This window comes from Cyanistes caeruleus, chromosome 1 (genome assembly GCF_971803275.1).
Source record: "Cyanistes caeruleus chromosome 1, bCyaCae1.hap1.1, whole genome shotgun sequence".
NCBI lineage: Eukaryota > Metazoa > Chordata > Aves > Passeriformes > Paridae > Cyanistes > Cyanistes caeruleus.
In genome coordinates this window covers 126,672,581-126,688,511 of record NC_141701.1, presented here as the reverse complement: position 1 = coordinate 126,688,511, position 15,931 = coordinate 126,672,581, and positions in this window count along the sequence as shown.

Sequence of the window (15,931 nt, the reverse complement as noted above, 5' to 3'; positions counted from 1 at the left end):
CAATTTTTAAAGAGATATCATCCTTTTGCTTTAACAGATTTCTAATAGCTTTACCACAGTTTAGGCATTACCTTGTAATGAAAGCGGTGAGAACATGACATCAGAACAATTTCCTTCCTAATTAAAGTATCTTTCCTAATTAAGCTAGTCACTGGTGTGTAAGTCCATAGCTTTTAATCAAAAAACAATTCACATCCCAAAAGTTTTTTAACTTATTAGAATTTCTTTCAAAATTGTGGTAGGAATGCTCAATACATTTTCAGTCCTAATTATTCCAACACTTAAATAAAAAATAAATTGTAGGAAAAAAAATATAGTGTGAATTAGGATTGTTCAGAATTTTCATGTTATTCAAGAAGAAATATTCAAGTACGTGTAACAGGTGGAATACTTTTGCTTTTACAAAAAAATTTAATGAACATATAGGGAATAAAAACAAAGAAAAAAATCAAAATGCAGTCTTTAGCTAAAGTGTCCTACTCTTTTCCTCTTAAGTCTTTGACAAAAAAATGCCCAAAGAAACAATGTTTCTTAGAAAGTCATATGAGGTTAAAATAAATGTTTATTCAGCTAGTCCAATCTTAATAAGCTAGGTCATGACTTAATACACAAAAGGATGTATGTTTTGCTGAAAATACAACATATGATTTAAACTCTGTATGTGTGTGTGTGTGTGTAGACAAAGAAGAAAAAATAAAGTTAAATAGAATTCATGCACCTTTTGTAGCTAAACCCATTCTATTGAGTTGGGGTTTTTTTTCCACCTTCTAAAGAAACCTTTTCAAAGGTTTCAGAGATTTTTCTCTCAAGCTATTCCATTACTGGCATCTAGTTTTGTTTGGGTTTTTTTACAGAATGAAAGAGTAATGCTAGCTTGTTCTTGTTGTTTAAGCTTTACTTGTGACTTTCATCTCCTAATAATACTTCAAAAGCTTATTTAACAAGCTCAAAAAGTATCTACAATGTTTTGCACAGGTATGCAAATCAGACTACTAAAGGCTCGGGATGCTGGGGAAATGTGGTTATTCCCATCATAAATGCAGTAGCAAGAGGAAGAGATTCATCTCTAGTGATTTTGAACAGTAGACCTTGTGATTGTACAACAGAAGAGGGATAACACCCTGACTTAAGAGGGGGTAGCACAGTTGCTGATATTCCTGTATTTGTCTACACCTACCACTGCATAAAAATGGCAAAGTGCTCAAGGTCACATGGAATTGAGTTTGGGCTCTAATTCTGCCATGATCATTCACGTCATATCTATAGAACAGCTCTGCTCTGCTTATTAGAGCAGTGGTCTGCCCAGGTCGTCTTGTAAGTACTTTGGAAGGAAGTATTCATCCTTTGTCCTCCTATGTCAAGAGCAGAAAGAGGAAACAGTTAACAGCAGCAAGAAGTATCTGGTACCAACTGCAGTGCCTGAGTTCCTTGACTGCATCCCCCCACGGCATGTTGATGGATGGGAAGGTGAGGCCACAGGGTGAGAAAAAAAATGCTCAAGTGCATTTTCCCACAATGGCTGTGTGTTAGCATAAATCTGAATTTCCTTTCTAAGAAGGGCAAGAAAAGTTGGAGGAAATACTATATTAAAACATTATTTTTTTTAGTTAAGATTCCTGGTAATAGGCAGCTGACTATATTAAAGTACATTCTGCCAGACAGTCTCCCATTTACCTGTTTGTGAAAGGTGGGGAATTCAGGCTAACAGTATAAATCCATAACTACCAATGTAGAAGACCAGAATGCGTTTTTACAAATTTTCTGTCATTTAGGTATTCTATGTCCGGAATGCCAGAGGCAATTTAGAAATGGCAGCTATTTTTTTTTTTTCTTTTGAAATGTTGTTTCCATGACTTAAGATGTTATGTGTTAGATGTAAATAAATCTTTAATTTCCTGTCTTCTTCAGGGAACAATAACGTCTTATTTGACTCATTACATTGAAAATTTAATATGCATTTGAGGTATTAGGAATAAGATTTCCCAGAGAGTGGAAAGGAAAGCATATTTTTTTAGAGATCTCATTCAATAAAGTATTCTGAAGGGCATTGTTTTGTGCTTTTTTATTAGTTTCAAGCTAGGAGATATAGGTTTATATTATTTTAAATAAAGCAGTACTTAGGTAAGTAGTATCCTGTTGAAATGACCGACAACAAATAAATATGTGACACCCTCTACTTTCTAAATGCAAATTCTAACATCAGTTTTGGAGGAACAGTGCATTCTGTGAAGTTTTTTGAAATTAGAAACACCATAATGGTGACAAATAGAAAACTGGAAAAAACTTCTGCAGGTGTCATGGTACCTTTGGCTCCTGAACAGACTATTCTCTCTTTTAATATTAATTACAAGGTAAGAAGCACAGTTTACAAGATGAGAACACAATCAGCTTGACCACATTATACACTGCTGTACATAAGAATTCTTAAGGCTGTTTAACAAATGATTTTTCCCCCACTTTTCATTAGAGGCCTTTGTTGCCATCCAATCTTGATTTTAGAAATTAAAGCTAACAACCAGATTGAAAGAAAACAGAGACTGACAGCATGGGGCACAGTCTCAAAGCCACAACTAACAGCATGAGGCAAAGCAAACCTCAAGCTATTCCAGCTCTTAGAGAAGAAAGGGGGTGGGAAAAGCATTTGCAGGAAAACTCAATTATAACAACCCACAGCTATGGTAAAGCACTTGTGAATGTTGACACTAACGCTTTTTTCTGCTTAACATTTTAATTAAATACCTATAAGCCAACTCTTCTCCTCAGTCAGTGTCAGAGCACTACTTCTCTATGGATAAATGTTTACAGCAAAAACTCTGCTGAGGGTTTCAGCAAACAAGTCTCAGAGAACTGAGAAGGCTTTCAGCCGAGGCACTTGAGATCAAGAAAGCACCAGTGATTAGAAACTAGCAGTACAATAACAGGACGATTTAATCCACCCAAATGTCAGTCACTGGTTTACAAGTTGGCAATCCCATCTTCATCTGCAGACAAAAGGGCACTGGTTAGTCATCTGTTTAATTCTCTTGCTGCGGCATGTCACTTGGATGTTGAAGGAAAATCCCTTGATTCAGTCTGCCATTTCTGACAGTCTCCCTCTAGACCATATTAATAAGCTTTTTAGAGAAGCGAATGCAGAATAATCAGCAGGCAGCCTGCACTCAAAATGGAGACAGAACAGACAGCAGAAATGCCTTCTTTCCTTTCTAGTTGTGGTGCATAGGTGACCCTTCTCTCTCAGAGCAGCAAATAATTTAGACTAAGATTGCCTTTGAAAGCCACAACATAATTAACCACTTCATGCAGGTGATGTCTGTCTAGCTTCAAAACCTGATTCTTTCAAATGGAAAAGATTCGGCTGCATTTGAATTAGATTTATGAAACATGTTAACAGTAGCACAAACAGATAGAAAGGCTGCCTGGCATCCCAGAATACCTGGGGAATTTCAGTCAGAAAACAAACATGTTACTCTTTAATGTAGGCTCACATCTCATTATAAAATCACAAGTGGAATGAGACACACTTTGCCTTTTTAACTGTGTTTCCAGGAGGCAGGTAAGTGTCGTGCTACAGCCAGTCCTACTAAGATCTGCATGATTTTAATATATTTTGAAAGCAAATAATTTGCTAGATAATGGGGGTCTTGCTGTGGACATTTCCTGTTTTTCTCTATCATTAATTTCTCTATTGCCAGCTGTAAATTGAAACTGTCAATATCTTTGTTTAACCTATTGTGCTCTGGCTGTTTTAAGGTGCAGTTGAAAACCAAACTGTTTCAGGGTATCCTCATTTTCTTTTGGGAAGAATTTGCTGGTAAGGTATTATTAAACATTGAGAATGAGAAAACAGAAACCTTGGAGCCCTGAAAACCCTTTTTATTTCACTTGAAGATGGAGGAAGTAAACACTGTTGAAAATCTAGTGCAAGATATGCACTTACATAGACAAGAAAAGTGAAAGGATGTTGAAAGGAAAAGGAAAGAAATGTAATCCTGTATGATGTGGTAAGATGTAGGTAAGGCTCGGGGAGGAATTTGTCAAGCAGAAAATTGACAAAACCTGCTATTAATTATTGTGTTGATGCTATCAGTGGCATTACCATAATCAAAAAGTGAGGCGTGAACACAATTCATGAGGCGCTAGGTCGCTTGGGGGTTAAATTATTTATTCTCAAAGGAGATTTTAGGAAAAAAAACATAATTAGCAGTAAGAGTGAGCACAAGAATTATTTTATATAGCACATGTAGTCAGTACTGTCTCAGTGACAAACTCAGACACTCTCCTGTTTGTGTGGAAATGAATAGAGGAAAATGGCAGGAGACCTTTTTTGCCAGCTGAAGCTACCAGAAAAGACTATATTACACTGAAACAACTTTTTGTTATAAAAAAGTTGTGTTCTCTTTAAAAATTAGATCACATATTCCAAAATACCAGAGATAAAGGAAAAGAAAAATGCTGGATTTATTACATCTATGAAATACCTTTTTATTTGTCTTCTTTTTCCTTTAGAGAGTATAAAACACAGTAGCAAAGACTGAGGCAAGTAGGCACCACTGTTTTGGAACATCTTTTCCAGGGTGATGGTGGAGCCACCATCTCTGAAAGTATTAAAGAAGCAACTGAACATAGCACTCAGTGCTATGATTTAGTTGGCATGGAGGTGTTTGGGCAATGGTTGGACTTGATAATCTTGGAGATATTTTCCAACCTTAATGATTCTATGAATCTATGATCTTCATTCTCAACAAAACCATCTTCTGGAGAAAATGTAAAAAGAAATTAAAAACAAGGCCAGATCCTCAGGTAAACCATGTAATTAAACTCATCGCCTTGTAAATTTAAACTATTAAAGAAGGTGAGACAAATTCAATATTTACTGTAGTTGTATATTAGAAGTCAACATTTACCAAATGTTATAGGCAAAGATGAATAAACAATGCTGAAAGTGTTTGCAAATGTTACTTTGGAGTAAAACAACACATTCTTTTTGATTCACAACATATATTATTCACACACTGCAAACATTCATACAATCAAGACTGTGTCCATGATGGTATTGTAATCTCTTAGCCTAATAAACAATCTGCATTACTATTCACTGGAGAGAAAGTCATATGGGAGTGTTAAAATATCCTGGCTGTTCTGAGATAGAAATGGGCACAAATAATCATGTGGCTAGTGACATAAGTGACAAATTGGATAAGGTATTTACAGGAGTATCACAATTAGAAAGTCTAAAGATTTTGTTATTTGTTTTATGTCTATGTTTCTCTAGACAGGATGAAAAGCTAACTAAGTAAAAAACTAGCTAAACTGTCTATATTCTTGGCTCCTTTACCACTTCAAAAAGTGGTAAATGAAAATCCTTCTTCCAGGAGGTGTCAAGAAACAATGGCCAATGAAGGAAGTGGGTGTTGCACTGCTGGTAAGCAAAAATCACTTGTTAATACCAAATTACAAGACTTTTTTTGTTCTGAGTAAACTGGGCAGATCAAACTGTAAATAAACTTCTCTATTTGCAAGGAAATCTCAGAGAAAAAAATATATCATTCCTAATGAAAAACAGTATTGGAAGAGTAGAAGATGAAGATTTTTGTGATTTTATGTGGGACTGCCTGTAAATTTTTCAACATCTATACTATAATACGTTATAATGGGTGAATGAATGAATACAAAATTGTTGTAAATCCCATAATATTTTTGTCCATGCAATAGCATTACTTGATAAATGTTGATAATGAGGAAGCACATTAAAGGGAGATCACCGAATAATATTAGGAGAGGTCCATGCAACAAAGATGAACTTGGAAATCTGAACAGTGAAGAAAGTGAATTTATTTAAATTCTAAGCTCTAATTTGCTGAAAGGAGTTGCAGGAATGATTATTTTTGTATCAAATAAAGTTTGTCAGGAACTGTGGCATATCTTTCAAACTGAAAATATTTACCTGTTTTGAAACTAATGCCAGTAAAGTGTCTCTTATTAGACAATATCCAAATTATCTCGTAAACTTTGTATTTGCCCTTCAGTAGTGGCAAGATATCATCCTTGCACAAAAGAGCTATTTCTAGGACCATTTTTGAGACTGGGAAAACTAGTTGAGTTTTCCTGGTTTGAATCCAAAATGGCCAAAAGTAGGTCTGATGTGTTCTGTGAAGTGGCATCTGGGATACAATATATCTCAGAGGTCCATACTGGGATCAGTGTCATCGTGAGTGACATCAAAATAGGGCTCAAGAGCACCCTTAGCATGTCTGCAGATGAGGCAGAGCTGAGTGATGCAGTGGGCAGGCCAGGAGGGTGAGATACCATCCAGTGTAACCTGGACAATCTTGAGAACTGGGCCCATGATGTTCAACCATGGAAAGTGCAAGCTGCTGCATCTGGGTCAGGACAAGCCCTGTTATCAGAACAGGCTGAGGGGTGAATGGGTTTGAGAGCAAATAAGGACTTGGGGGTGCTGGTGGATGAGAGACTGGGCATGACCCAGCCATGTGCACTCACAGCTCAGAGAGCCGAACGAGTCCTGGGTTCCATCCAGAGCCACGGAGGGCATTCTGTCCCTCTGCTCTCCTCTGCTGAGACCCCACCTGGAGTTTTGCATCCAGCTCTGGGAACCCCAGCAAAAGAAGGACATGGATCTCATGGATTTGTTTGAGCAAGTCCAGAGAGGGGGGTACCAAGATAATTAGAGGGATAGAGCACCTCTCCTGTGACAAAAGGCAGAGAAAATTGGTATCATTCAGTCTGGAGAAGAGAATGCTCTGTGGAAACCATATAGCAGCCTTGCCTTGTTACCTAAAGGAAGCCTATAAGAAAACTGGAGAGGGACCTTTCACAAGGGCACACAGTGATAGGAAAAGGGATAATGGCTATAAACCAAAAGAGAGTGGGTTTAGCCTGGATGGGGTATTAGCTGCACTTAAATTGGTGAGGCACTGGAACAGGTTACCAAAAGAAGTGATGGATGCCCCACCTCTAGAAGTGTTCAAGGCCAGGTTTTATGGGTCTTCAGCAATCTGGTCCAGTGGAAGGTGTCCATGGCAGGGGGGTTGGAATGGGATAATCTTTAATGTCCCTTCCATCCTAAATCATTTACAGCATTATAGTCTTAGCATTGTGTACAGAAGCAGGCACCAAACAGGTTGTGCAACATAATTAATCACACTGGTGTGAAAACTCAAATGAGATTAATTTGACTTGTATAAGAAAAGTGAAAGCTAGCAAAGATATTAAAAATAAGACTACCAGATAAAACCTTTCAGGAAGTCTTAGGCACATAGACACATCCTGATCAACACATCCTGCACTTGTTGCAGTGAAATTCTCCTTTTAGGGCATCATCTGGGGACAGTGAGGTGTGGTGCAGGACATCACTGAGGGAGAAGTATCTAGAAATTTGGGATCAAACCCACAGCATTCTTCATGGGCAACTACTGAATTATTTTGAGAGGAACATTACACTTCAGGCTTAAGATTCCCCGGTTTGTTACAAAATCAGAGAGGAGCAGGCCCGTCTCCATAATTATGATACGGCTGTATTTTCATGTCTCCTTAGTCAGTTGATTACAGCAGTTCAGAATGATAGAAACCACTGAAAGAGACAATTGCAAAATTAAATTTGTGTTAGAGGCATATAGACCTAGTTAAATTAATTTCTTCCCACTTACCAATAATGTAAAAGGCAGTACTGAAGATTTGGAATATTGTATGACTCAAGAGCAATTTTTTACTACAGGAGAATAAAGCAGCAAAGCATAGAAATTTAGATTCTTTGTTTCATTTCTGCTTTCTTGGTTGCCTCTAAGTTTAACTAAGAAACCATAAATACTGTTCTTGAAATAAAATCTTCACGCAAAAAAAAGCCTTTAAGTCTTTGTTAAGTCTAATATCTGCCTGCAGTCATGTGACTGTTCAGAATTACTCACTGGAGCAGCTGTGAATGCCTATGAAATAAAAAAAACTGTCTTATGTATGAGGAATATAAAACATGCTGAATACTTAGTGTTAATTCTCCACTTTTTCTCATTATTGTAGTTAAAATGTTTGAATTACAGCTGGCAAAGAGTATTTGGTAAACTATGTAGTTACTGGTGTTTCCTGCACAGGATAAAGCTCACAAGGAGAAGTGACTCTTTTGAACAGGATGGTTAAGTGCTGTCCTGATGGTGACAATCAGTGTCATCAGCGTGTCAGTGACTCTAGCTGGATTCACTGAGGCTCCATGGAGCACTTCTTGTTGAATTCTTATTCCCAGCTGGCCCATGGTCCTATTTGATCACTTCAGCACTGGCACCATCTGTTGCTATTGATCATCCTAAAGTATGTACAAAATATCTCCTAACTATTGTAGTTATGTGTGAAGGACTGTCTGGTAATCAATTTTTCATCTGTTGCAGCAGGTTTTACTAATTACAGATGCATTATCTATGTACAGTTTAGTCAATTCTATGACCAGAGCTCTCTGGGAGTGGTTTCTGGTATGAGCAGGTTCTTCACCCCAGATGTTAATCATTTTAGTTTGAAATAATGCATAGAAGCTGCACTATGTACTGCTGAATCTACCTGTGGGAAGCTCTGAATCCATCTGAAATTCTCAGCTGAATTATTGTAAATGTTGGTCAAATGCTTTGTGTTGTATCCTGTAAACTCTTTTAAGAAGAGGAGTAAAACAGGTATAAGAATAGAGTCTTAATTTCTGCTTTAGATACAGTAAAACAAATTAAAAATATTTTAAAAGTATTCTTGCTGAGTTGTTTTTTTTGTTTTTTGTTTTTTTTTACCCCTGATAGTGCTTAAATCAATCTGATGTTTATTTTCAAACAATTCTCTTCTGTGTAATGATTTGCACACTTCATCAAATAAATGTACAGACTAACAGAGATGCCATAATGTCAGCCATTGGAATTCCATTAGCAAAAGTCATTTGCTATCCTGAGTCATTTACTATCCTTACTATCCTATTACATCCATTTTAGATGCAATTCCTTTGAATTGCAAGGCTTCTTGTCCCAGACTGACCCAGCACTTAAGTGAGAGACTACACACCTGAACAAAACAAATTAGATTTGGTCTGTGGTTCCTGAAGCATCAGAGAGAGATGAGTTCTCTGGTGTTTGCTTTTACTTATTTATTTAGTGATGAGACTTAATGTTTATGAGTCTTGTTCTAAACTTTTGTATCTGCAGCTGAATGAAATCAGTGCTATTTGCTCAGATTGGGTGTTAAGACAACTTACAGGGTGGTCCCGTGCAGAGGATATATTATTGATGTTTCTAACTTAATTTGTGTATTAATCAACAGCAGGAAAGTTTTTTCTGAGGGTATACAATAAAGGAATTTAGTCAGCTTTGTAATTATATTGTTGTTTTGCTTTTTTTTTCCCCACTGAGTGTTTTAGATAAAACTAATACAAAACACATTAATCAATTAGGATTATTTGGTTTTATTCAAAACCAAACAATACAACCAAACAATACAACCACAGAAAAAAAATAAAGAACAAAATAAATCACATTAATTCAAATGGATACCAATTAAAAAGAGATTAATCTTATTAAAAATTATATACATAATCTTAGGAAGACCAAAGATTACTCTTTTGTGTTTTATGCCTTGAGATGTCCTCTGCATTTTCTCAGGAAGTAATTTCTTGTTTGGTATAAAAAACATACTTTAAAAATACAGAGAGTGGTAAAGAACCTTGTAGTAATTTTCCCTTGCCCTTGGATGTCCATAATTGACTAACTCCTTTAACCTCACCTCATAAAGGCAGGAAGGATGCTGAAGAACAGACAATGGTTTTTGCAAAATCCAAATCAAGAGAAGACTGTGATTAATGTTACCTACTCCCCCTTTCCCATTACACTCCTGCAACCTGCATTTTCAGGTGATTTATATGTTATGGTGGCTCACTGATTTTTAGATTTTAATTGGGGTTCTGTAGTAGTGAGAAGATACTCAGATTTTTAATACACAACTGCAAAATGTGGTCTCTCTTGTCCACAAGCAGACAGATCCTGACATAAAGACACATTGGTTATTAATGGAATTTAGAACTTAGCATAACTATTATTCTACCTGGGGAATTCTAAACAAAATTTTTCTTCAGAGGGTCACACAGCAATCCTTGAATTCCCATTCAATTTTAAAGTGATGCATGAAGAACTAGGTGGAAAGGGATGTAAGTTGCACACTTTTCATGCATAAAATTGTCAAATAAATAAACAATTCAATAAATATACGTTAAAAACCTATATACAATTACAATTGGACATTTTTTCCTGGACACCTCAATATTAAGAAGTTCCACATTATCTTCTAGTTGCACACACTTTTGATAAAAAGAATAAAAATTAGCATTAGCATTTTTTAGAATGCTTCTATTTGAACAAATGTTGTACCTGGAAAAGCATACAAAATTTTCAGGCATAATAACTGTGCTTAGGTGGGAAAAAATAGATTCAATATAGTAACAAAAATAATATATAGGATTTCTTTCACTTTGAGATTGATAGAAAACAGCCTACACTTTTCAAAGGGAAATACAGGCAGGATGATAAGTTTTGCTCTTTTATATCTTATAGAAATTGCAATAGATGGCAGTATGAGAATCATGGAACCATAGGATCATTTAGGTTGGAAAAAAATCTTTAAGATCATCAAGTCCAACTGGCAAAATAACACCACCATGTTCAGTGCTAAACCCTGTCCCTAGCAGGTGTCTGCTCTATATTGTGTCAAGTCCTGACTGATTCAGCAAAAATTAATGAACACCTATGAACAGCTTCATCTTTGAACCAGGAGAATTAACTTATGGACTGCTCTGACATGGGGATATTTAGGTGTTTACATGTGTTTACGAGATTTGAAAACAATATTCAGAAACAATCATGAAACCAGCAAAAAGGGGAAGGAGTGAAGGCTGATAAAATGTTAATGTGGTGCTACAGCTTGGGAGATGCTTAACACGATTATTAATATTACAGATTGCTGTTGCTAATTTTTTCTCAAAAGAGGGTTTTTAAAGCACTGACTGTAGAAATGAAATCCCTCAAGTGGAACCCAAGCATCTTTGATGTTGTGACTCTTCCATAACAGTAATAAAACAAAAAAAAAGGTGAAACTCTTCCTTTGAAGTCTAGTAGGATGGAAATTCTGCTTATCATTGTAACTAAAGATTATATTCTCATACTGTATATTATAAGGTCATAAAAAAAATGTTGGCGAGGATCCTGCTTTCTTACTTGAAAGTAATTATGAAAGCAGGATGCATATGGTTTTTAATATAAAATGTTTTCTACTTTATAGGTAACACAATATGGAGTGGGTACCATTTACTTGATGGCTGAAGATACGAATGAAAAACAGAATTTTATTTAGCTTATTATTTATAGAGTAGCATGAGGAATCCAGAAAGGTGTTTAAGCAGATTTCTGTTAATATAAGGGTACATATGCTTAATTCTCTTAACTACATTGTGCTAGATCAGGCTTTATTCTGTGATCCTTCCAATGTGCATAATAGTACTACAATAAATTTACCTGCAGGTAGAAATAACTAAGTCATCTAATTCAAGCAGATGCACAGAACTGCACAGGGGCTTTTTTATTATATGAAATGAGAAGATACAGACATTAGAACCTGGAAAATGATAGTATTAGAAGGTGTTATAAATAGCACAGATCTTTATAATTGCTCAGATCTTGGCCAAAGACCTAAATTGAGCTTGACTGATCTATCCTGTTCTTCTTTAGGCATATTTATGGGAATACAGACAATTAAATGATCAAAGGAGAAAAACACTGATGAAGAGATCTTTTCTAGTCAGATATTAAATTTCTAGAATGACCTTTCCTTTCAAAACATTGAAGTTTTATGACATTAGAAAGATGTCATGCCAGCCAAAGAGGATGTGCCATTTTCAAACAGGAGAGAAGTCAAGATTAGTTTTTCAATCAAACAGTCCTTATTTGGAAAAGAGATCTATGTATTTTCTAAAACAAAAAAATAAAAATACAATATAATTTATACCCTGTGCTACCAAACAACCAAAACATATATCTCTAAACATATACTAGTACTGTTAATGGTGATTAGATACAGAGTTTTATGTGGAAGATCTGGATCAACATTTGTTTTTCCTAAGTATGATGTTTGCATTAATGTTTTTTTGGGTTTATACTGCATCACCAGGAATTACTATCACTGCTATCAGGGGTGATTCAGGTGCTGCTGGAAAGTTTTCCCATTCCCAAGGGAAGAGAACCTTGTATTCTTTCACAAGCTCTTTATTACCTCAGGGTACCATCAGGATATGATTTTAGTGTTGCATCAATTCAGTACTTTTTTATTTTCAATGGAATTGTTTTGTACTAAGAAGAATTGTTATTGAATCCAGTGTTGTGGGTGGAGAAGATGGGTGTTTCAGTAAATACCAATGAAATTTAAACCTCATTAAATCTAAACTGAAGTTTTTTATTTTCTGTTTTTGTTCAGTAATTGAATTCTGGTTATCCATAAAACCTTGCTCATACCAGCTTTAATCCACTGAATCATAAAATGTGAATGAATAATGTGCAACAAACACAAGAAAAGCATTTTACTTAAACCATTTTTGTAGAAATCGCAGAAGAAAATAAGAGAGCAAGACCACTCCTTTAAACTTCAGCTGCTGTAGAACACCAAGTTGTAAACACACCAAACTAGCATGTTTCTATTTCTCACCAACTTAAAGGAGACAGATTTTTTCATCTGTGGGACCATCTTGTCACTTAAACATCCCCTAATCAGAAAGTGAAAGGGTAACAGAGGAAAGGTTAAGTTGCAATGTAACCTTAGAATACCTGGGAATACTAGGAAATTACATTTCAGGGAAAAGCCTGTAGTAGAAAAAGAGGCTTCCTGATTAAATGAGTTTTGACAGATTAACTAATAAATAACTTATATAAATTTTTCTTTTTCTTTTTTTCTTTTACTCTGGAGATCAAAATGTGCAAAGTCCAATAAAATCTATAATACAATATTAAACTGCAGAATGTGTACACTTAAATCCCTTAGACTTTGCCACAGTAAATACTCAATTCATTGAAACTGGTATTTAATGGAAGCACTCTTGAAAAGCCAAGCAATACTTCTAGACATAATTTCCCCAATAAGAAGCCCTTTCTGAGAACTTACAATTCTATTTGCAGTGCTTATATTAAACATAATTACTGGAGAAATAAGGTACCAGAAAACTTCAAGAAGGTAGGATCTGGCCAATGTCAACATGAGAAATGTGGCAGCCACTTTGTTTCAAGAAGTATTTATCTTGAGAGAATACCAAAAGGAATTATCTCAAAATCATATCAGATTAATGGAAACAAAAATACTGTACTTGTCTCATAGGCCATTACCAATGTCTGCAAAACTTTTCTGACCATATCAGAGAAAATCCCCACAGTGTTGTTGAATTTTCTCCTTAACACAACTAGAGCAATTTTAAAAATAATTTCCCTCATGTCCTTCTATATTTTTGTAAGTGTGTGGTAAAGAGCAAAGAGAATCAGAAAGTATGTGGTACGCAGGTTAAGAGTGATGAATATCATCTTAGTCCAGTGACTGGAAAGCTGGAGGGGGGAGAGAAGATGTTTATAAAGCCTTCTATGATTCTATGCAGTGTGCTAAGTCCAAGAACTGGTTTAGAAGTATGTTTGGTATTTCAATTTTATGCTTATAAGTTTCAAACATAGACTGTCAGGTACAAAATTAAATCCATTACTAAGAAAAATCCAATGCTCTAGTGTTATAAAAGGTTCTACATCACACATATTCCGGTATATAAAAACATTTGAGTGAAAACTCTAGAAATTATGAAACAGAAAGATGTATGAAATTATGTGGAGCTCTTACAAAGCATGATGAGTGTAAAAAAGGGCAGGAAGAACAAAAGGAAAACTGTTCAGGAAGGTTGCATGGGTCTGTATAAGGTAGAAGGACACTTAGGAACTGTCTGGACAGTCACAGGTAGGGAATAGTTTAGATCTGCCCTTCCACAGTTAATAATAAAATAGAAGACAACTATCACTGATTATTTTGCTACAAGTTCCGTCCTTGATCTTTATTTGGGTCCACATTATGTCCTGGCAGAGATCCTCCCTGTAGAATTTCCCCATGGCTCCCCTAGAGAACCTGACAAGGAGCTGGCATGGCTCGGGGCTGTGGAGACCAGAGTGATGCAGCGCTTCTCTACCTGTGACCACACGCTCAGATGGAAAGGCAAATACAAGATATGTGCTGTTGCAAGTTTCTTCACTTTGGACAAACAACAAGCAGGCAGAAATTGTGCTTTGGAACCTGTTTCAGGACTACTTTGTTCAGGACTGTCTCTAAAACAGAACAAATCATTTTGCAGGAAGCAAGGGAATGAGGGCAAGAGTACTTTTCAAAGTACCTGTGTTGTGGAGTAAACAGCTCTGGTTACCTCTGATACTACTACTTCAGAAAACATCTGCATGTTTTCTTAATTTTGCTTTTAATATAGAAGCTACTGCAATGGACTCAGTAACAGACATAAACTAATTCTGCATTTCAGGAGCAGAGACCAGTAAAATTTTTTTACTCAAAAGAATTCTGTGTTATTAAAGATATGTTACTTCAAGGGCTGTCATCAATGGGAATACATGCAAGGGAATTAAACTAGCCAGGAAGGTTCTATACTATAAGAAATCACTATTTTATTTTTTTTTTAATTTTATTTAATTTCCACCCAGGAGCAACTGAAAGACAAAAAACATACAGAAAAATACCTTAAATCTTTACATTCCATATTTGCCCAGTGCTTATTATCCAGTTCCTGATTCCTCCTCCTTACTCTTTAAATAGAGTTGTCCTGGGGAACCTACCATCTGCCTGACGTAAAACTGCCCCGTTAATTCTCACCTGGCTACAGCTGCAAAACAGATGAGAGCAAGGAGATGGAGTTAATGAATGAGCCCTGGTAAAGATCTCAGCAGGGTGGCTCCTTTAATTCAGACCCCGGCGGTAGTTAGTATGACAACAAGCTGTTACCACCTAATGATTTCGGTTCCTTAAGTATAATGAGTCGTGAGTTCTGGGTACCTTTAGTCTGGACAACTTAAAACTACTGATGTGCTTCAGAACCCTGTTGCATATTGCAAAATTCCATACAGGATTTTCACCAGAAAAGGCTTCAACGTGGAAATGTAAACAGTTAATGGTCATGAAAAATTCAATTAGTGAGATGTCAATAGGTTAATAAGTAGAAAAAAGCCCAAACACACACAAAAACCAGATAAAAAAAACCCACCACCACCACCAACAAAAAACACAAACCCCCCCCCACCCCAAACCTCACAAAAAAACCTCCACAAAATATGCAAACACCTTCTGGAGTTAAATATCCAGTAAGTTCTTAAAAATAATATGGTTTAAAGATGGCTCACAAAATGTTATTTTTATGAACTGAATATATTGCAGAAGTTCTAATATTATATTTAATATATTTTCTTGATGTTGAGTAATATAAAGTCTGAGATAATGACCTTACATGACAGCTGTTTCACAAGGAAAATATCAAAAGGATTGATTAAAAAAATGCACATTATTAACAAGAATTAGAACACCTAATAAAGAGTCACAACAAAGAAAATCCTTGAATGGGTATGATCCAGTGTGATGAAGCTGAAGAACATCTGAAATTTAAAACTATAGAAATTCAGCTTATTCAAACTGAGCTATATGTGGCAATACACAGTCTTAAACAGGTTCTGAAAATGATCCTGCTGAAAAGTTTAAGCATCCAATTTAAAACTACAAAAGTTATTTGCCTGATTTTGGACTGGTGCCTATTTTAGAAATGACTGAAGGCTTAGATACACAAGATTTTGAAGAGGGAAAATTGGCATTCACATGCCAGGTGAATAATCTGCAG